Source organism: Aulonocara stuartgranti, assembly GCF_965226115.1.
Source record: "Aulonocara stuartgranti genome assembly, chromosome: 11".
Taxonomy (NCBI): domain Eukaryota; kingdom Metazoa; phylum Chordata; class Actinopteri; order Cichliformes; family Cichlidae; genus Aulonocara; species Aulonocara stuartgranti.
This window is the reverse complement of record NC_138947.1, coordinates 38,216,430-38,239,694: the sequence shown is the minus strand read 5'-3', so window position 1 is coordinate 38,239,694 and position 23,265 is coordinate 38,216,430.

The window sequence follows — 23,265 nt, the reverse complement described above, 5'->3', positions numbered from 1 at the left end:
GATAAACTCCCCAACAGAAACCAAATTCCAAGAAATCGAGCCGTGGCAATGCTTGCACACACATGTGATTATGCGCAGAGGTCCACCCTACCATCCAACCTCAGATCTCAGCGCAGGAACACATGAATGCACATACATTTGCACACATCCAGAGATAAACTCCCCTTCAGAAACCAAATTCCAAGAAATCGAGCCGTGGCAATGCTTGCACACACATGTGATTATGCGCAGAGGTCCACCCTACCAGCCAACCTCAGATCTCCACGCAAGCACAGATGAATGCACATACATTTGCACACATCCAGAGATAAACTCCCCCTCAGAAACCAAATTTCAAGAAATCGAGCCGTGGCAATGCTTGCACACACATGTGATTATGCGCAGAGGTCCACCCTACGAGCCAACCTCAGATCTCAACGCAGGAACACATGAATGCACATACATTTGCACACATCAAGAGATAAACTCCCCCTCAGAAACCAAATTCCAAGATATCGAGCCGTGGCAATGTTTGCACACACATGTGATTATGCGCAGAGGTACACCCTACCAGCCAACCTCAGATCTACACGCAGGCACACATGAATGCACATACATTTGCACACATCCAGAGATAAACTCCCCCTCAGAAACCAAATTCCAAGAAATCGAGCTGTGGCAATGCTTGCACACACATGTGATTATGCGCAGAGGTCCACCCTACCAGCCAACCTCAGATCTCCACGCAAGCACACATGAATGCACATACATTTGCACACATCCAGAGATAAACTCCCCAACAGAAACCAAATTCCAAGAAATCCAGCCGTGGCAATGCTTGCACACACATGTGATTATGCGCAGAGGTCCACCCTACCAGCCAACCTCAGATCTACACGCAGGAACACATGAATGCACATATATTTGCACACATCCAGAGATAAACTCCCCCTCAGAAACCAAATTCCAAGATATCCAGAAATGGAAATGTTTGCACACACATGTAATTATGCGCAGAGGTCCACCCTACCAGCCAACCTCAGATTTCAACGCAGGAACACATGAATGCACATACATTTGCACACATCCAGAGATAAAGTCCCCCTCAGAAACCAAATTTCAAGAAATCGAGCCGTGGCAATGCTTGCACACACATGTGATTATGCGCAGAGGTCCACCCTACCAGCCAACCTCAGATCTCAGCGCAGGAACACATGAATGCACATACATTTGCACACATCCAGAGATAAACTCACCCCAAAGAAACCAAATTCCAAGAAATCGAGCCGTGGCAATGCTTGCACACACATGTGATTATGCGCAGAGGTACACCCTACCAGCCAACCTCAGATCTCCACGCAAGCACAGATGAATGCACATACATTTGCACACATCCAGAAATAAACTCCCCAACAGAAACCAAATTCCAAGAAATCCAGCCGTGGCAATGCTTGCACACACATGTGATTATGCACAGAGGTACACCCTACCAGTCAACCTCAGATCTCAGCGCAGGAACACATGAATGCACATACATTTGCACACATCCAGAAATAAACTCCCCTTCAGAAACCACATTCCAAGAAATCGAGCCGTGTCAATGTTTGCACACACATGTGATTATGCGCAGAGGTACACCCTACCAGCCAACCTCAGATCTACACGCAAGCACACATGAATGCACATACATTTGCACACATCCAGAGATAAACTCACCCCAAAGAATCCAAATTCCAAGAAATCGAGCCGTGGCAATGTTTGCACATACATGTGATTATGCGCAGAGGTACACCCTACCAGCCAACCTCAGATCTACACGCAGGAACACATGAATGCACATATATTTGCACACATCCAGAGATAATATCCCCCAGAGAAACCAAATTCCAAGATATCCAGAAATGGAATTGTTTTCACATACATGTGATTATGCACAGAGGTCCACCCTACCAGCCAACCTCAGATCTCAACGCAGGAACACATGAATGCACATACATTTGCACACATCCAGAGATAAACTCCCCTTCAGAAACCAAATTCCAAGAAATCGAGCCGTGGCAATGCTTGCACACACATGTGATTATGCGCAGAGGTCCACCCTACCAGCCAACCTCAGATCTCCACGCAAGCACAGATGAATGCACATACATTTGCACACATCCAGAGATAAACTCCCCCTCAGAAACCAAATTTCAAGAAATCGAGCCGTGGCAATACTTGCACACACATGTGATTATGCGCAGAGGTACACCCTACCAGCCAACCTCAGATCTCAGCGCAGGAACACATGAATGCACATACATTTGCACACATCCAGAGATAAACTCACCCCAAAGAATCCAAATTCCAAGAAATCGAGCCGTGGCAATGCTTGCACATACATGTGATTATGCGCAGAGGTCCACCCTACCAGCCAACCTCAGATCTCCACGCAAGCACACATGAATGCACATACATTTGCACACATCCAGAGATAAACTCCCCCAGAGAAACCAAATTCCAAGATATCCAGAAATGGAAATGTTTTCACACACATGTGATTATGCGCAGAGGTCCACCCTACCAGCCAACCTCAGATCTACACGCAGGAACACATGAATGCACATATATTTGCACACATCCAGAGATAAACTCCCCCAGAGAAACCAAATTCCAAGATATCCAGAAATGGAAATGTTTTCACACACATGTGATTATGCGCAGAGGTCCACCCTACCAGCCAACCTCAGATCTCAACGCAGGAACACATGAATGCACATACATTTGCACACATCCAGAGATAAACTCCCCCTCAGAAACCAAATTCCAAGAAATCGAGCCGTGGCAATGCTTGCACACACATGTGATTATGCGCAGAGGTCCACCCTACCAGCCCACCTCAGATCTCCACGCAAGCACACATGAATGCACATACATTTGCACACATCAAGAAATAAACTCCCCCAGAGAAACCAAATTCCAAGATATCCAGCCGTGGCAATGCTTGCACACACATGTGATTATGCGCAGAGGTCCACCCTACCAGCCAACCTCAGATCTCAACGGAGGAACACATGAATGCACATACATTTGGACACATCCAGAAATAAACTCCCCCAGAGAAATCAAATTCCAAGATATCCAGAAATGTAAATGTTTGCACACACGTGTGATTATGCGCAGAGGTCCACCCTACCAGCCAACCGCAGATCTACACGCAAGCACACATGAATGCACATACATTTGCACACATCCAGAGATAAACTCCCCAACAGAAACCAAATTCCAAGAAATCCAGCTGTGGCAATGCTTGCACACACATGTGATTATGCGCAGAGGTCCACCCTACCATCCAACCTCAGATCTCAGCACAGGAACACATGAATGCACATACATTTGCACACATCCAGAGATAAACTCCCCAACAGAAACCAAATTCCAAGAAATCCAGCTGTGGCAATGCTTGCACACACATGTGATTATGCGCAGAGGTACACCCTACCAGCCAACCTCAGATCTCCACGCAAGCACACATGAATGCACATACATTTGCACACATCCAGAAATAAACTCCCCAACAGAAACCAAATTCCAAGAAATCGAGCCGTGGCAATGCTTGCACACACATGTGATTATGCGCAGAGGTCCACCCTACCAGCCAACCTCAGATCTCAACGCAGGAACACATGAATGCACATACATTTGCACACATCCAGAGATAAACTCCCCTTCAGAAACCAAATTCCAAGAAATCGAGCCGTGGCAATGCTTGCACACACATGTGATTATGCGCAGAGGTCCACCCTACCAGCCAACCTCAGATCTCCACGCAAGCACAGATGAATGCACATACATTTGCACACATCCAGAGATAAACTCCCCCTCAGAAACCAAATTTCAAGAAATCCAAACGTGGCAATACTTGCACACACATGTGATTATGCGCAGAGGTACACCCTACCAGCCAACCTCAGATCTCAGCGCAGGAACACATGAATGCACATACATTTGCACACATCCAGAAATAAACTCCCCTTCAGAAACCAAATTCCAAGAAATCGAGCCGTGGCAATGTTTGCACACACATGTGATTATGCGCAGAGGTACACCCTACCAGCCAACCTCAGATCTACACGCAAGCACACATGAATGCACATACATTTGCACACATCCAGAGATAAACTCACCCCAAAGAATCCAAATTCCAAGAAATCGAGCCGTGGCAATGCTTGCACATACATGTGATTATGCGCAGAGGTCCACCCTACCAGCCAACCTCAGATCTACACGCAGGAACACATGAATGCACATATATTTGCACACATCCAGAGATAAACTCCCCCTCAGAAACCAAATTGCAAGAAATCCAGCCGTGGCAATGCTTGCACACACATGTGATTATGCACAGAGGTCGACCCTACCAGCCAACCTCAGATCTCCACGCAAGCACAGATGAATGCACATACATTTGCACACATCCAGAGATAAACTCCCCTCAGAAACCAAATTCCAAGAAATCGAGCCGTGGCAATGCTTGCACACACATGTTATTATGCGCAGAGGTACACCCTACCAGCCGACCTCAGATCTCAGCGCAGGAACACATGAATGCACATACATTTGCACACATCCAGAGATAAACTCACCCCAAACTAAACCAAATTCCAAGAAATCGAGCCGTGGCAATGTTTGCACACACATGTGATTATGCGCAGAGGTACACCCTACCAGCCGACCTCAGATCTCAGCGCAGGAACACATGAATGCACATACATTTGCACACATCCAGAGATAAACTCACCCCAAACTAAACCAAATTCCAAGAAATCGAGCCGTGGCAATGTTTGCACACACATGTGATTATGCGCAGAGGTACACCCTACCAGCCAACCTCAGATCTCAACGCAAGCACACATGAATGCACATACATTTGCACACATCCAGAGATAAACTCCCCCTCAGAAACCAAATTCCAAGATATCCAGAAATGGAAATGTTTGCACACACATGTAATTATGCGCAGAGGTCCACCCTACCAGCCAACCTCAGATCTCAACGCAGGAACACATGAATGCACATACATTTGCACACATCCAGCGATAAACTCCCCCTCAGAAACCAAATTCCAAGAAATCGAGCTGTGGCAATGCTTGCACACACATGTGATTATGCGCAGAGGTCCACCCTACCAGCCAACCTCAGATCTCAGCGCAGGAACACATGAATGCACATACATTTGCACACATCCAGAGATAAACTCACCCCAAAGAAACCAAATTCCAAGAAATCGAGCCGTGGCAATGCTTGCACACACATGTGATTATGCGCAGAGGTACACCCTACCAGCCAACCTCAGATCTCAGCGCAGGAACACATGACTGCACATACATTTGCACACATCCAGAGATAAACTCCCCTTCAGAAACCAAATTGCAAGAAATCCAGCCGTGGCAATGCTTGCACACACATGTGATTATGCGCAGAGGTCCACCCTACCAGCCAACCTCAGATCTCCACGCAAGCACAGATGAATGCACATACATTTGCACACATCCAGAAATAAACTCCCCAACAGAAACCAAATTCCAAGAAATCGAGCCGTGGCAATGCTTGCACACACATGTGATTATGCGCAGAGGTCCACCCTACCAGTCAACCTCAGATCTCAACGCAGGAACACATGAATGCACATACATTTGCACACATCCAGAGATAAACTCACCCCAAAGAAACCACATTCCAAGAAATCGAGCCGTGGCAATGTTTGCACACACATGTGATTATGCGCAGAGGTCCACCCTACCAGTCAACCTCGGATCTACACGCAGGAACACATGAATGCACATACATTTGCACACATCCAGAGATAAACTCCCCTTCAGAAACCAAATTCCAAGAAATCGAGCCGTGGCAATGCTTGCACACACATGTGATTATGCGCAGAGGTCCACCCTACCAGCCAACCTCAGATCTCCACGCAAGCACAGATGAATGCACATACATTTGCACACATCCAGAGATAAACTCCCCCTCAGAAACCAAATTCCAAGAAATCGAGCCGTGGCAATGCTTGCACACACATGTTATTATGCGCAGAGGTACACCCTACCAGCCGACCTCAGATCTCAGCGCAGGAACACATGAATGCACATACATTTGCACACATCCAGAGATAAACTCACCCCAAACTAAACCAAATTCCAAGAAATCGAGCCGTGGCAATGTTTGCACACACATGTGATTATGCGCAGAGGTACACCCTACCAGCCAACCTCAGATCTACACGCAAGCACACATGAATGCACATACATTTGCACACATCCAGAGATAAACTCCCCCTCAGAAACCAAATTCCAAGATATCCAGAAATGGAAATGTTTGCACACACATGTAATTATGCGCAGAGGTCCACCCTACCAGCCAACCTCAGATCTCAGCGCAGGAACACATGAATGCACATACATTTGCACACATCCAGAGATAAACTCACCCCAAAGAAACCAAATTCCAAGAAATCGAGCCGTGGCAATGCTTGCACACACATGTGATTATGCGCAGAGGTACACCCTACCAGCCAACCTCAGATCTCAGCGCAGGAACACATGACTGCACATACATTTGCACACATCCAGAGATAAACTCACCCCAAAGAAACCAAATTCCAAGAAATCGAGCCGTGGCAATGCTTGCACACACATGTGATTATGCGCAGAGGTACACCCTACCAGCCAACCTCAGATCTACACGCAGGAACACATGAATGCACATACATTTGCACACATCCAGAGATAAACTCACCCCAAAGAAACCAAATTCCAAGAAATCGAGCCGTGGCAATGCTTGCACACACATGTGATTATGCGCAGAGGTACACCCTACCAGCCAACCTCAGATCTCAGCGCAGGAACACATGACTGCACATACATTTGCACACATCCAGAGATAAACTCACCCCAAAGAAACCAAATTCCAAGAAATCGAGCCGTGGCAATGCTTGCACACACATGTGATTATGCGCAGAGGTACACCCTACCAGCCAACCTCAGATCTACACGCAGGAACACATGAATGCACATACATTTGCACACATCCAGAGATAAACTCCCCCTCAGAAACCAAATTCCAAGAAATCGAGCCGTGGCAATGCTTGCACACACATGTGATTATGCGCAGAGGTCCACCCTACCAGCCAACCTCAGATCTCCACGCAAGCACAGATGAATGCACATACATTTGCACACATCCAGAAATAAACTCCCCAACAGAAACCAAATTCCAAGAAATCGAGCCGTGGCAATGCTTGCACACACATGTGATTATGCGCAGAGGTCCACCCTACCAGTCAACCTCAGATCTCAACGCAGGAACACATGAATGCACATACATTTGCACACATCCAGAGATAAACTCACCCCAAAGAAACCACATTCCAAGAAATCGAGCCGTGGCAATGTTTGCACACACATGTGATTATGCGCAGAGGTCCACCCTACCAGTCAACCTCAGATCTACACGCAGGCACACATGAATGCACATACATTTGCACACATCCAGAGATAAACTCCCCTTCAGAAACCAAATTCCAAGAAATCGAGCCGTGGCAATGCTTGCACACACATGTGATTATGCGCAGAGGTCCACCCTACCAGCCAACCTCAGATCTCCACGCAAGCACAGATGAATGCACATACATTTGCACACATCCAGAGATAAACTCCCCCTCAGAAACCAAATTTCAAGAAATCGAGCCGTGGCAATGCTTGCACACACATGTGATTATGCGCAGAGGTCCACCCTACCAGCCAACCTCAGATCTCAACGCAGGAACACATGAATGCACATACATTTGCACACATCCAGAGATAAACTCCCCCTCAGAAACCAAATTCCAAGATATCCAGAAATGGAAATGTTTGCACACACATGTGATTATGCGCAGAGGTCCACCCTACCAGCCAACCTCAGATCTCAACGCAGGAACACATGAATGCACATACATTTGCACACATTCAGAGATAAACTCCCCCTCAGAAACCAAATTCCAAGATATCCAGAAATGGAAATGTTTGCACACACATGTAATTATGCGCAGAGGTCCACCCTACCAGCCAACCTCAGATCTCAACGCAGGAACACATGAATGCACATACATTTGCACACATCCAGAGATAAACTCCCCCTCAGAAACCAAATTCCAAGAAATCGAGCCGTGGCAATGCTTGCACACACATGTGATTATGCGCAGAGGTCCACCCTACCAGCCCACCTCAGATCTCCACGCAAGCACACATGAATGCACATACATTTGCACACATCCAGAAATAAACTCCCCCAGAGAGACCAAATTCCAAGATATCCAGCCGTGGCAATACTTGCACACACATGTGATTATGCGCAGAGGTCCACCCTACCAGCCAACCTCAGATCTACACGCAGGCACACATGAATGCACATACATTTGCACACATCCAGAGATAAACTCCCCCTCAGAAACCAAATTCCAAGAAATCGAGCTGTGGCAATGCTTGCACACACATGTGATTATGCGCAGAGGTACACCCTACCAGCCGACCTCAGATCTCAGCGCAGGAACACATGAATGCACATACATTTGCACACATCCAGAGATAAACTCACCCCAAACTAAACCAAATTCCAAGAAATCGAGCCGTGGCAATGTTTGCACACACATGTGATTATGCGCAGAGGTACACCCTACCAGCCAACCTCAGATCTACACGCAAGCACACATAAATGCACATACATTTGCACACATCCAGCGATAAACTCCCCCTCAGAAACCAAATTCCAAGAAATCGAGCTGTGGCAATGCTTGCACACACATGTGATTATGCGCAGAGGTCCACCCTACCAGTCAACCTCAGATCTACACGCAGGAACACATGAATGCACATACATTTGCACACATCCAGAGATAAACTCCCCTTCAGAAACCAAATTCCAAGAAATCGAGCCGTGGCAATGCTTGCACACACATGTGATTATGCGCAGAGGTCCACCCTACCAGCCAACCTCAGATCTCCACGCAAGCACAGATGAATGCACATACATTTGCACACATCCAGAGATAAACTCCCCCTCAGAAACCAAATTCCAAGAAATCGAGCCGTGGCAATGCTTGCACACACATGTTATTATGCGCATAGGTACACCCTACCAGCCGACCTCAGATCTCAGCGCAGGAACACATGAATGCACATACATTTGCACACATCCAGAGATAAACTCACCCCAAACTAAACCAAATTCCAAGAAATCGAGCCGTGGCAATGTTTGCACACACATGTGATTATGCGCAGAGGTACACCCTACCAGCCAACCTCAGATCTACACGCAAGCACACATGAATGCACATACATTTGCACACATCCAGAGATAAACTCCCCCTCAGAAACCAAATTCCAAGATATCCAGAAATGGAAATGTTTGCACACACATGTAATTATGCGCAGAGGTCCACCCTACCAGCCAACCTCAGATCTCAACGCAGGAACACATGAATGCACATACATTTGCACACATCCAGCGATAAACTCCCCCTCAGAAACCAAATTCCAAGAAATCGAGCTGTGGCAATGCTTTCACACACATGTGATTATGCGCAGAGGTACACCCTACCAGCCAACCTCAGATCTCAGCGCAGGAACACATGAATGCACATACATTTGCACACATCCAGAGATAAACTCACCCCAAAGAAACCAAATTCCAAGAAATCGAGCCGTGGCAATGCTTGCACACACATGTGATTATGCGCAGAGGTCCACCCTACCAGCCAACCTCAGATCTCAGCGCAGGAACACATGACTGCACATACATTTGCACACATCCAGAGATAAACTCACCCCAAAGAAACCAAATTCCAAGAAATCGAGCCGTGGCAATGCTTGCACACACATGTGATTATGCGCAGAGGTACACCCTACCAGCCAACCTCAGATCTACACGCAGGAACACATGAATGCACATATATTTGCACACATCCAGAGATAAACTCCCCTTCAGAAACCAAATTGCAAGAAATCCAGCCGTGGCAATGCTTGCACACACATGTGATTATGCGCAGAGGTCCACCCTACCAGCCAACCTCAGATCTCCACGCAGGAACACATGAATGCACATACATTTGCACACATCCAGAGATAAACTCCCCAAGAGAAACCAAATTCCAAGAAATCGAGCCGTGGCAATGTTTGCACACACATGTGATTATGCGCAGAGGTCCACCCTACCAGCCAACCTCAGATCTCCACGCAAGCACAGATGAATGCACATACATTTGCACACATCCAGAAATAAACTCCCCAACAGAAACCAAATTCCAAGAAATCGAGCCGTGGCAATGCTTGCACACACATGTGATTATGCGCAGAGGTCCACCCTACCAGTCAACCTCAGATCTCAACGCAGGAACACATGAATGCACATACATTTGCACACATCCAGAGATAAACTCACCCCAAAGAAACCACATTCCAAGAAATCGAGCCGTGGCAATGTTTGCACACACATGTGATTATGCGCAGAGGTCCACCCTACCAGTCAACCTCAGATCTACACGCAGGCACACATGAATGCACATACATTTGCACACATCCAGAAATAAACTCCCCAACAGAAACCAAATTCCAAGAAATCGAGCCGTGGCAATGCTTGCACACACATGTGATTATGCGCAGAGGTCCACCCTACCAGCCAACCTCAGATCTCCACGCAAGCACAGATGAATGCACATACATTTGCACACATCCAGAGATAAACTCCCCCTCAGAAACCAAATTTCAAGAAATCGAGTCGTGGCAATGCTTGCACACACATGTGATTATGCGCAGAGGTCCACCCTACCAGCCAACCTCAGATCTACACGCAGGAACAGATGAATGCACATATATTTGCACACATCCAGAGATAAACTCCCCCAGAGAAACCAAATTCCAAGATATCCAGAAATGGAAATGTTTGCACACACATGTGATTATGCGCAGAGGTCCACCCTACCAGCCAACCTCAGATCTCAACGCAGGAACACATGAATGCACATACATTTGCACACATCCAGAGATAAACTCCCCCTCAGAAACCAAATTCCAAGATATCCAGAAATGGAAATGTTTGCACACACATGTGATTATGCGCAGAGGTCCACCCTACCAGCCAACCTCAGATCTCAACGCAGGAACACATGAATGCACATACATTTGCACACATCCAGAGATAAACTCCCCCTCAGAAACCAAATTCCAAGAAATCGAGCCGTGGCAATGCTTGCACACACATGTGATTATGCGCAGAGGTCCACCCTACCAGCCCACCTCAGATCTCCACGCAAGCACACATGAATGCACATACATTTGCACACATCCAGAAATAAACTCCCCCAGAGAGACCAAATTCCAAGATATCCAGCCGTGGCAATGCTTGCACACACATGTGATTATGCGCAGAGGTCCACCCTATGAGCCAATCTCAGATCTCCACGCAATCACAGATGAATGCACATACATTTGCACACATCCAGAGATAAACTCCCCTTCAGAAACCAAATTGCAAGAAATCCAGCCGTGGCAATACTTGCACACACATGTGATTATGCGCAGAGGTCCACCCTACCAGCCAACCTCAGATCTACACGCAGGAACAGATGAATGCACATATATTTGCACACATCCAGAGATAAACTCCCCCAGAGAAACCAAATTCCAAGATATCCAGAAATGGAAATGTTTGCACACACATGTGATTATGCGCAGAGGTCCACCCTACCAGCCAACCTCAGATCTCAACGCAGGAACACATGAATGCACATACATTTGCACACATCCAGAGATAAACTCCCCCTCAGAAACCAAATTCCAAGAAATCGAGCCGTGGCAATGCTTGCACACACATGTGATTATGCGCAGAGGTCCACCCTACCAGCCCACCTCAGATCTCCACGCAAGCACACATGAATGCACATACATTTGCACACATCCAGAAATAAACTCCCCCAGAGAGACCAAATTCCAAGATATCCAGCCGTGGCAATGCTTGCACACACATGTGATTATGCGCAGAGGTCCACCCTATGAGCCAATCTCAGATCTCCACGCAATCACAGATGAATGCACATACATTTGCACACATCCAGAGATAAACTCCCCTTCAGAAACCAAATTGCAAGAAATCCAGCCGTGGCAATACTTGCACACACATGTGATTATGCGCAGAGGTCCACCCTATCAGCCAACCTCAGATCTCAGCGCAGGAACACATGAATGCACATACATTTGCACACATCCAGAGATAAACTCACCCCAAACTAAACCAAATTCCAAGAAATCGAGCCGTGGCAATGCTTGCACACACATGTGATTATGCGCAGAGGTCCACCCTACCAGCCAACCTCAGATCTACACGCAGGCACACATGAATGCACATACATTTGCACACATCCAGAGATAAACTCCCCCTCAGAAACCAAATTCCAAGAAATCGAGCTGTGGCAATGCTTGCACACACATGTGATTATGCGCAGAGGTCCACCCTACCAGCCCACCTCAGATCTCCACGCAAGCACACATGAATGCACATACATTTGCACACATCCAGAGATAAACTCCCCAACAGAAACCAAATTCCAAGAAATCCAGCCGTGGCAATGCTTGCACACACATGTGATTATGCGCAGAGGTCCACCCTACCATCCAACCTCAGATCTCAGCGCAGGAACACATGAATGCACATACATTTGCACACATCCAGAAATAAACTCCCCAACAGAAACCAAATTCCAAGAAATCGTTCCGTGGCAATGCTTGCACACACATGTGATTATGCGCGGAGGTCCACCCTACGAGCCAACCTCAGATCTCAACGCAGGAACACATGAATGCACATACATTTGCACACATCCAGAGATAAACTCCCCCTCAGAAACCAAATTCCAAGAAATCGAGCCGTGGCAATGTTTGCACACACATGTGATTATGCGCAGAGGTACACCCTACCAGCCAACCTCAGATCTACACGCAGGCACACATGAATGCACATACATTTGCACACATCCAGAGATAAACTCCCCCTCAGAAACCAAATTCCAAGAAATCGAGCTGTGGCAATGCTTGCACACACATGTGATTATGCGCAGAGGTACACCCTACCAGCCGACCTCAGATCTCAGCGCAGGAACACATGAATGCACATACATTTGCACACATCCATAGATAAACTCACCCCAAACTAAACCAAATTCCAAGAAATCGAGCCGTGGCAATGTTTGCACACACATGTGATTATGCGCAGAGGTACACCCTACCAGCCAACCTCAGATCTACACGCAAGCACACATAAATGCACATACATTTGCACACATCAAGAAATAAACTCCCCCAGAGAAACCAAATTCCAAGATATCCAGCCGTGGCAATGCTTGCACACACATGTGATTATGCGCAGAGGTCCACCCTACCAGCCAACCTCAGATCTCAACGGAGGAACACATGAATGCACATACATTTGGACACATCCAGAAATAAACTCCCCCAGAGAAATCAAATTCCAAGATATCCAGAAATGTAAATGTTTGCACACACGTGTGATTATGCGCAGAGGTCCACCCTACCAGCCAACCGCAGATCTACACGCAAGCACACATGAATGCACATACATTTGCACACATCCAGAGATAAACTCCCCAACAGAAACCAAATTCCAAGAAATCCAGCTGTGGCAATGCTTGCACACACATGTGATTATGCGCAGAGGTCCACCCTACCATCCAACCTCAGATCTCAGCACAGGAACACATGAATGCACATACATTTGCACACATCCAGAGATAAACTCCCCAACAGAAACCAAATTCCAAGAAATCCAGCCGTGGCAATGCTTGCACACACATGTGATTATGCGCAGAGGTACACCCTACCAGCCAACCTCAGATCTCCACGCAAGCACACATGAATGCACATACATTTGCACACATCCAGAAATAAACTCCCCAACAGAAACCAAATTCCAAGAAATCGAGCCGTGGCAATGCTTGCACACACATGTGATTATGCGCAGAGGTCCACCCTACCAGCCAACCTCAGATCTCAACGCAGGAACACATGAATGCACATACATTTGCACACATCCAGAGATAAACTCCCCTTCAGAAACCAAATTCCAAGAAATCGAGCCGTGGCAATGCTTGCACACACATGTGATTATGCGCAGAGGTCCACCCTACCAGCCAACCTCAGATCTCCACGCAAGCACAGATGAATGCACATACATTTGCACACATCCAGAGATAAACTCCCCCTCAGAAACCAAATTTCAAGAAATCCAAACGTGGCAATACTTGCACACACATGTGATTATGCGCAGAGGTACACCCTACCAGCCAACCTCAGATCTCAGCGCAGGAACACATGAATGCACATACATTTGCACACATCCAGAAATAAACTCCCCTTCAGAAACCAAATTCCAAGAAATCGAGCCGTGGCAATGTTTGCACACACATGTGATTATGCGCAGAGGTACACCCTACCAGCCAACCTCAGATCTACACGCAAGCACACATGAATGCACATACATTTGCACACATCCAGAGATAAACTCACCCCAAAGAATCCAAATTCCAAGAAATCGAGCCGTGGCAATGCTTGCACATACATGTGATTATGCGCAGAGGTCCACCCTACCAGCCAACCTCAGATCTACACGCAGGAACACATGAATGCACATATATTTGCACACATCCAGAGATAAACTCCCCCTCAGAAACCAAATTGCAAGAAATCCAGCCGTGGCAATGCTTGCACACACATGTGATTATGCACAGAGGTCGACCCTACCAGCCAACCTCAGATCTCCACGCAAGCACAGATGAATGCACATACATTTGCACACATCCAGAAATAAACTCCCCAACAGAAACCAAATTCCAAGAAATCCAGCCGTGGCAATGCTTGCACACACATGTGATTATGCGCAGAGGTCCACCCTACCAGTCAACCTCAGATCTCAACGCAGGAACACATGAATGCACATACATTTGCACACATCCAGAGATAAACTCACCCCAAAGAAACCACATTCCAAGAAATCGAGCCGTGGCAATGTTTGCACACACATGTGATTATGCGCAGAGGTCCACCCTACCAGTCAACCTCAGATCTACACGCAGGAACACATGAATGCACATACATTTGCACACATCCAGAGATAAACTCCCCTTCAGAAACCAAATTCCAAGAAATCGAGCCGTGGCAATGCTTGCACACACATGTGATTATGCGCAGAGGTCCACCCTACCAGCCAACCTCAGATCTCCACGCAAGCACAGATGAATGCACATACATTTGCACACATCCAGAGATAAACTCCCCTCAGAAACCAAATTCCAAGAAATCGAGCCGTGGCAATGCTTGCACACACATGTTATTATGCGCAGAGGTACACCCTACCAGCCGACCTCAGATCTCAGCGCAGGAACACATGAATGCACATACATTTGCACACATCCAGAGATAAACTCACCCCAAACTAAACCAAATTCCAAGAAATCGAGCCGTGGCAATGTTTGCACACACATGTGATTATGCGCAGAGGTCCACCCTACCAGCCAACCTCAGATCTCAACGCAAGCACACATGAATGCACATACATTTGCACACATCCAGAGATAAACTCCCCCTCAGAAACCAAATTCCAAGATATCCAGAAATGGAAATGTTTGCACACACATGTAATTATGCGCAGAGGTCCACCCTACCAGCCAACCTCAGATCTCAACGCAGGAACACATGAATGCACATACATTTGCACACATCCAGCGATAAACTCCCCCTCAGAAACCAAATTCCAAGAAATCGAGCCGTGGCAATGCTTGCACACACATGTGATTATGCGCAGAGGTACACCCTACCAGCCAACCTCAGATCTCAGCGCAGGAACACATGACTGCACATACATTTGCACACATCCAGAGATAAACTCCCCTTCAGAAACCAAATTGCAAGAAATCCAGCCGTGGCAATGCTTGCACACACATGTGATTATGCGCAGAGGTCCACCCTACCAGCCAACCTCAGATCTCCACGCAAGCACAGATGAATGCACATACATTTGCACACATCCAGAAATAAACTCCCCAACAGAAACCAAATTCCAAGAAATCGAGCCGTGGCAATGCTTGCACACACATGTGATTATGCGCAGAGGTCCACCCTACCAGTCAACCTCAGATCTCAACGCAGGAACACATGAATGCACATACATTTGCACACATCCAGAGATAAACTCACCCCAAAGAAACCACATTCCAAGAAATCGAGCCGTGGCAATGTTTGCACACACATGTGATTATGCGCAGAGGTCCACCCTACCAGTCAACCTCGGATCTACACGCAGGAACACATGAATGCACATACATTTGCACACATCCAGAGATAAACTCCCCTTCAGAAACCAAATTCCAAGAAATCGAGCCGTGGCAATGCTTGCACACACATGTGATTATGCGCAGAGGTCCACCCTACCAGCCAACCTCAGATCTCCACGCAAGCACAGATGAATGCACATACATTTGCACACATCCAGAGATAAACTCCCCCTCAGAAACCAAATTCCAAGAAATCGAGCCGTGGCAATGCTTGCACACACATGTTATTATGCGCAGAGGTACACCCTACCAGCCGACCTCAGATCTCAGCGCAGGAACACATGAATGCACATACATTTGCACACATCCAGAGATAAACTCACCCCAAACTAAACCAAATTCCAAGAAATCGAGCCGTGGCAATGTTTGCACACACATGTGATTATGCGCAGAGGTACACCCTACCAGCCAACCTCAGATCTACACGCAAGCACACATGAATGCACATACATTTGCACACATCCAGAGATAAACTCCCCCTCAGAAACCAAATTCCAAGATATCCAGAAATGGAAATGTTTGCACACACATGTAATTATGCGCAGAGGTCCACCCTACCAGCCAACCTCAGATCTCAGCGCAGGAACACATGAATGCACATACATTTGCACACATCCAGAGATAAACTCACCCCAAAGAAACCAAATTCCAAGAAATCGAGCCGTGGCAATGCTTGCACACACATGTGATTATGCGCAGAGGTACACCCTACCAGCCAACCTCAGATCTCAGCGCAGGAACACATGACTGCACATACATTTGCACACATCCAGAGATAAACTCACCCCAAAGAAACCAAATTCCAAGAAATCGAGCCGTGGCAATGCTTGCACACACATGTGATTATGCGCAGAGGTACACCCTACCAGCCAACCTCAGATCTACACGCAGGAACACATGAATGCACATACATTTGCACACATCCAGAGATAAACTCACCCCAAAGAAACCAAATTCCAAGAAATCGAGCCGTGGCAATGCTTGCACACACATGTGATTATGCGCAGAGGTACACCCTACCAGCCAACCTCAGATCTCAGCGCAGGAACACATGACTGCACATACATTTGCACACATCCAGAGATAAACTCACCCCAAAGAAACCAAATTCCAAGAAATCGAGCCGTGGCAATGCTTGCACACACATGTGATTATGCGCAGAGGTACACCCTACCAGCCAACCTCAGATCTACACGCAGGAACACATGAATGCACATACATTTGCACACATCCAGAGATAAACTCCCCCTCAGAAACCAAATTCCAAGAAATCGAGCCGTGGCAATGCTTGCACACACATGTGATTATGCGCAGAGGTCCACCCTACCAGCCAACCTCAGATCTCCACGCAAGCACAGATGAATGCACATACATTTGCACACATCCAGAAATAAACTCCCCAACAGAAACCAAATTCCAAGAAATCGAGCCGTGGCAATGCTTGCACACACATGTGATTATGCGCAGAGGTCCACCCTACCAGTCAACCTCAGATCTCAACGCAGGAACACATGAATGCACATACATTTGCACACATCCAGAGATAAACTCACCCCAAAGAAACCACATTCCAAGAAATCGAGCCGTGGCAATGTTTGCACACACATGTGATTATGCGCAGAGGTCCACCCTACCAGTCAACCTCAGATCTACACGCAGGCACACATGAATGCACATACATTTGCACACATCCAGAGATAAACTCCCCTTCAGAAACCAAATTCCAAGAAATCGAGCCGTGGCAATGCTTGCACACACATGTGATTATGCGCAGAGGTCCACCCTACCAGCCAACCTCAGATCTCCACGCAAGCACAGATGAATGCACATACATTTGCACACATCCAGAGATAAACTCCCCCTCAGAAACCAAATTTCAAGAAATCGAGCCGTGGCAATGCTTGCACACACATGTGATTATGCGCAGAGGTCCACCCTACCAGCCAACCTCAGATCTCAACGCAGGAACACATGAATGCACATACATTTGCACACATCCAGAGATAAACTCCCCCTCAGAAACCAAATTCCAAGATATCCAGAAATGGAAATGTTTGCACACACATGTGATTATGCGCAGAGGTCCACCCTACCAGCCAACCTCAGATCTCAACGCAGGAACACATGAATGCACATACATTTGCACACATTCAGAGATAAACTCCCCCTCAGAAACCAAATTCCAAGATATCCAGAAATGGAAATGTTTGCACACACATGTAATTATGCGCAGAGGTCCACCCTACCAGCCAACCTCAGATCTCAACGCAGGAACACATGAATGCACATACATTTGCACACATCCAGAGATAAACTCCCCCTCAGAAACCAAATTCCAAGAAATCGAGCCGTGGCAATGCTTGCACACACATGTGATTATGCGCAGAGGTCCACCCTACCAGCCCACCTCAGATCTCCACGCAAGCACACATGAATGCACATACATTTGCACACATCCAGAAATAAACTCCCCCAGAGAGACCAAATTCCAAGATATCCAGCCGTGGCAATGCTTGCACACACATGTGATTATGCGCAGAGGTCCACCCTATGAGCCAATCTCAGATCTCCACGCAAGCACACATGAATGCACATACATTTGCACACATCCAGAAATAAACTCCCCCAGAGAGACCAAATTCCAAGATATCCAGCCGTGGCAATACTTGCACACACATGTGATTATGCGCAGAGGTCCACCCTACCAGCCAACCTCAGATCTCAGCGCAGGAACACATGAATGCACATACATTTGCACACATCCAGAGATAAACTCACCCCAAACTAAACCAAATTCCAAGAAATCGAGCCGTGGCAATGCTTGCACACACATGTGATTATGCGCAGAGGTCCACCCTACCAGCCAACCTCAGATCTACACGCAGGCACACATGAATGCACATACATTTGCACACATCCAGAGATAAACTCCCCCTCAGAAACCAAATTCCAAGAAATCGAGCTGTGGCAATGCTTGCACACACATGTGATTATGCGCAGAGGTCGACCCTACCAGCCCACCTCAGATCTCCACGCAAGCACACATGAATGCACATACATTTGCACACATCCAGAGGTAAACTCCCCAACAGAAACCAAATTCCAAGAAATCCAGCCGTGGCAATGCTTGCACACACATGTGATTATGCGCAGAGGTCCACCCTACCATCCAACCTCAGATCTCAGCGCAGGAACACATGAATGCACATACATTTGCACACATCCAGAAATAAACTCCCCAACAGAAACCAAATTCCAAGAAATCGTTCCGTGGCAATGCTTGCACACACATGTGATTATGCGCGGAGGTCCACCCTACCAGCCAACCTCAGATCTCAACGCAGGAACACATGAATGCACATACATTTGCACACATCCAGAGATAAACTCCCCCTCAGAAACCAAATTCCAAGAAATCGAGCCGTGGCAATGTTTGCACACACATGTGATTATGCGCAGAGGTACACCCTACCAGCCAACCTCAGATCTACACGCAGGCACACATGAATGCACATACATTTGCACACATCCAGAGATAAACTCCCCCTCAGAAACCAAATTCCAAGAAATCGAGCTGTGGCAATGCTTGCACACACATGTGATTATGCGCAGAGGTACACCCTACCAGCCGACCTCAGATCTCAGCGCAGGAACACATGAATGCACATACATTTGCACACATCCAGAGATAAACTCACCCCAAACTAAACCAAATTCCAAGAAATCGAGCCGTGGCAATGTTTGCACACACATGTGATTATGCGCAGAGGTACACCCTACCAGCCAACCTCAGATCTACACGCAAGCACACATAAATGCACATACATTTGCACACATCCAGCGATAAACTCCCCCTCAGAAACCAAATTCCAAGAAATCGAGCTGTGGCAATGCTTGCACACACATGTGATTATGCGCAGAGGTCCACCCTACCAGTCAACCTCAGATCTACACGCAGGAACACATGAATGCACATACATTTGCACACATCCAGAGATAAACTCCCCTTCAGAAACCAAATTCCAAGAAATCGAGCCGTGGCAATGCTTGCACACACATGTGATTATGCGCAGAGGTCCACCCTACCAGCCAACCTCAGATCTCCACGCAAGCACAGATGAATGCACATACATTTGCACACATCCAGAGATAAACTCCCCCTCAGAAACCAAATTCCAAGAAATCGAGCCGTGGCAATGCTTGCACACACATGTTATTATGCGCATAGGTACACCCTACCAGCCGACCTCAGATCTCAGCGCAGGAACACATGAATGCACATACATTTGCACACATCCAGAGATAAACTCACCCCAAACTAAACCAAATTCCAAGAAATCGAGCCGTGGCAATGTTTGCACACACATGTGATTATGCGCAGAGGTACACCCTACCAGCCAACCTCAGATCTACACGCAAGCACACATGAATGCACATACATTTGCACACATCCAGAGATAAACTCCCCCTCAGAAACCAAATTCCAAGATATCCAGAAATGGAAATGTTTGCACACACATGTAATTATGCGCAGAGGTCCACCCTACCAGCCAACCTCAGATCTCAACGCAGGAACACATGAATGCACATACACTTGCACACATCCAGCGATAAACTCCCCCTCAGAAACCAAATTCCAAGAAATCGAGCTGTGGCAATGCTTTCACACACATGTGATTATGCGCAGAGGTCCACCCTACCAGCCAACCTCAGATCTCAGCGCAGGAACACATGAATGCACATACATTTGCACACATCCAGAGATAAACTCACCCCAAAGAAACCAAATTCCAAGAAATCGAGCCGTGGCAATGCTTGCACACACATGTGATTATGCGCAGAGGTACACCCTACCAGCCAACCTCAGATCTACACGCAGGAACACATGAATGCACATATATTTGCACACATCCAGAGATAAACTCCCCTTCAGAAACCAAATTGCAAGAAATCCAGCCGTGGCAATGCTTGCACACACATGTGATTATGCGCAGAGGTCCACCCTACCAGCCAACCTCAGATCTCCACGCAGGAACACATGAATGCACATACATTTGCACACATCCAGAGATAAACTCCCCAAGAGAAACCAAATTCCAAGAAATCGAGCCGTGGCAATGTTTGCACACACATGTGATTATGCGCAGAGGTCCACCCTACCAGCCAACCTCAGATCTCCACGCAAGCACAGATGAATGCACATACATTTGCACACATCCAGAAATAAACTCCCCAACAGAAACCAAATTCCAAGAAATCGAGCCGTGGCAATGCTTGCACACACATGTGATTATGCGCAGAGGTCCACCCTACCAGTCAACCTCAGATCTCAACGCAGGAACACATGAATGCACATACATTTGCACACATCCAGAGATAAACTCACCCCAAAGAAACCACATTCCAAGAAATCGAGCCGTGGCAATGTTTGCACACACATGTGATTATGCGCAGAGGTCCACCCTACCAGTCAACCTCAGATCTACACGCAGGCACACATGAATGCACATACATTTGCACACATCCAGAAATAAACTCCCCAACAGAAACCAAATTCCAAGAAATCGAGCCGTGGCAATGCTTGCACACACATGTGATTATGCGCAGAGGTCCACCCTACCAGCCAACCTCAGATCTCCACGCAAGCACAGATGAATGCACATACATTTGCACACATCCAGAGATAAACTCCCCCTCAGAAACCAAATTTCAAGAAATCGAGTCGTGGCAATGCTTGCACACACATGTGATTATGCGCAGAGGTCCACCCTACCAGCCAACCTCAGATCTACACGCAGGAACAGATGAATGCACATATATTTGCACACATCCAGAGATAAACTCCCCCAGAGAAACCAAATTCCAAGATATCCAGAAATGGAAATGTTTGCACACACATGTGATTATGCGCAGAGGTCCACCCTACCAGCCAACCTCAGATCTCAACGCAGGAACACATGAATGCACATACATTTGCACACATCCAGAGATAAACTCCCCCTCAGAAACCAAATTCCAAGATATCCAGAAATGGAAATGTTTGCACACACATGTGATTATGCGCAGAGGTCCACCCTACCAGCCAACCTCAGATCTCAACGCAGGAACACATGAATGCACATACATTTGCACACATCCAGAGATAAACTCCCCCTCAGAAACCAAATTCCAAGAAATCGAGCCGTGGCAATGCTTGCACACACATGTGATTATGCGCAGAGGTCCACCCTACCAGCCCACCTCAGATCTCCACGCAAGCACACATGAATGCACATACATTTGCACACATCCAGAAATAAACTCCCCCAGAGAGACCAAATTCCAAGATATCCAGCCGTGGCAATGCTTGCACACACATGTGATTATGCGCAGAGGTCCACCCTATGAGCCAATCTCAGATCTCCACGCAATCACAGATGAATGCACATACATTTGCACACATCCAGAGATAAACTCCCCTTCAGAAACCAAATTGCAAGAAATCCAGCCGTGGCAATACTTGCACACACATGTGATTATGCGCAGAGGTCCACCCTACCAGCCAACCTCAGATCTACACGCAGGAACAGATGAATGCACATATATTTGCACACATCCAGAGATAAACTCCCCCAGAGAAACCAAATTCCAAGATATCCAGAAATGGAAATGTTTGCACACACATGTGATTATGCGCAGAGGTCCACCCTACCAGCCAACCTCAGATCTCAACGCAGGAACACATGAATGCACATACATTTGCACACATCCAGAGATAAACTCCCCCTCAGAAACCAAATTCCAAGAAATCGAGCCGTGGCAATGCTTGCACACACATGTGATTATGCGCAGAGGTCCACCCTACCAGCCCACCTCAGATCTCCACGCAA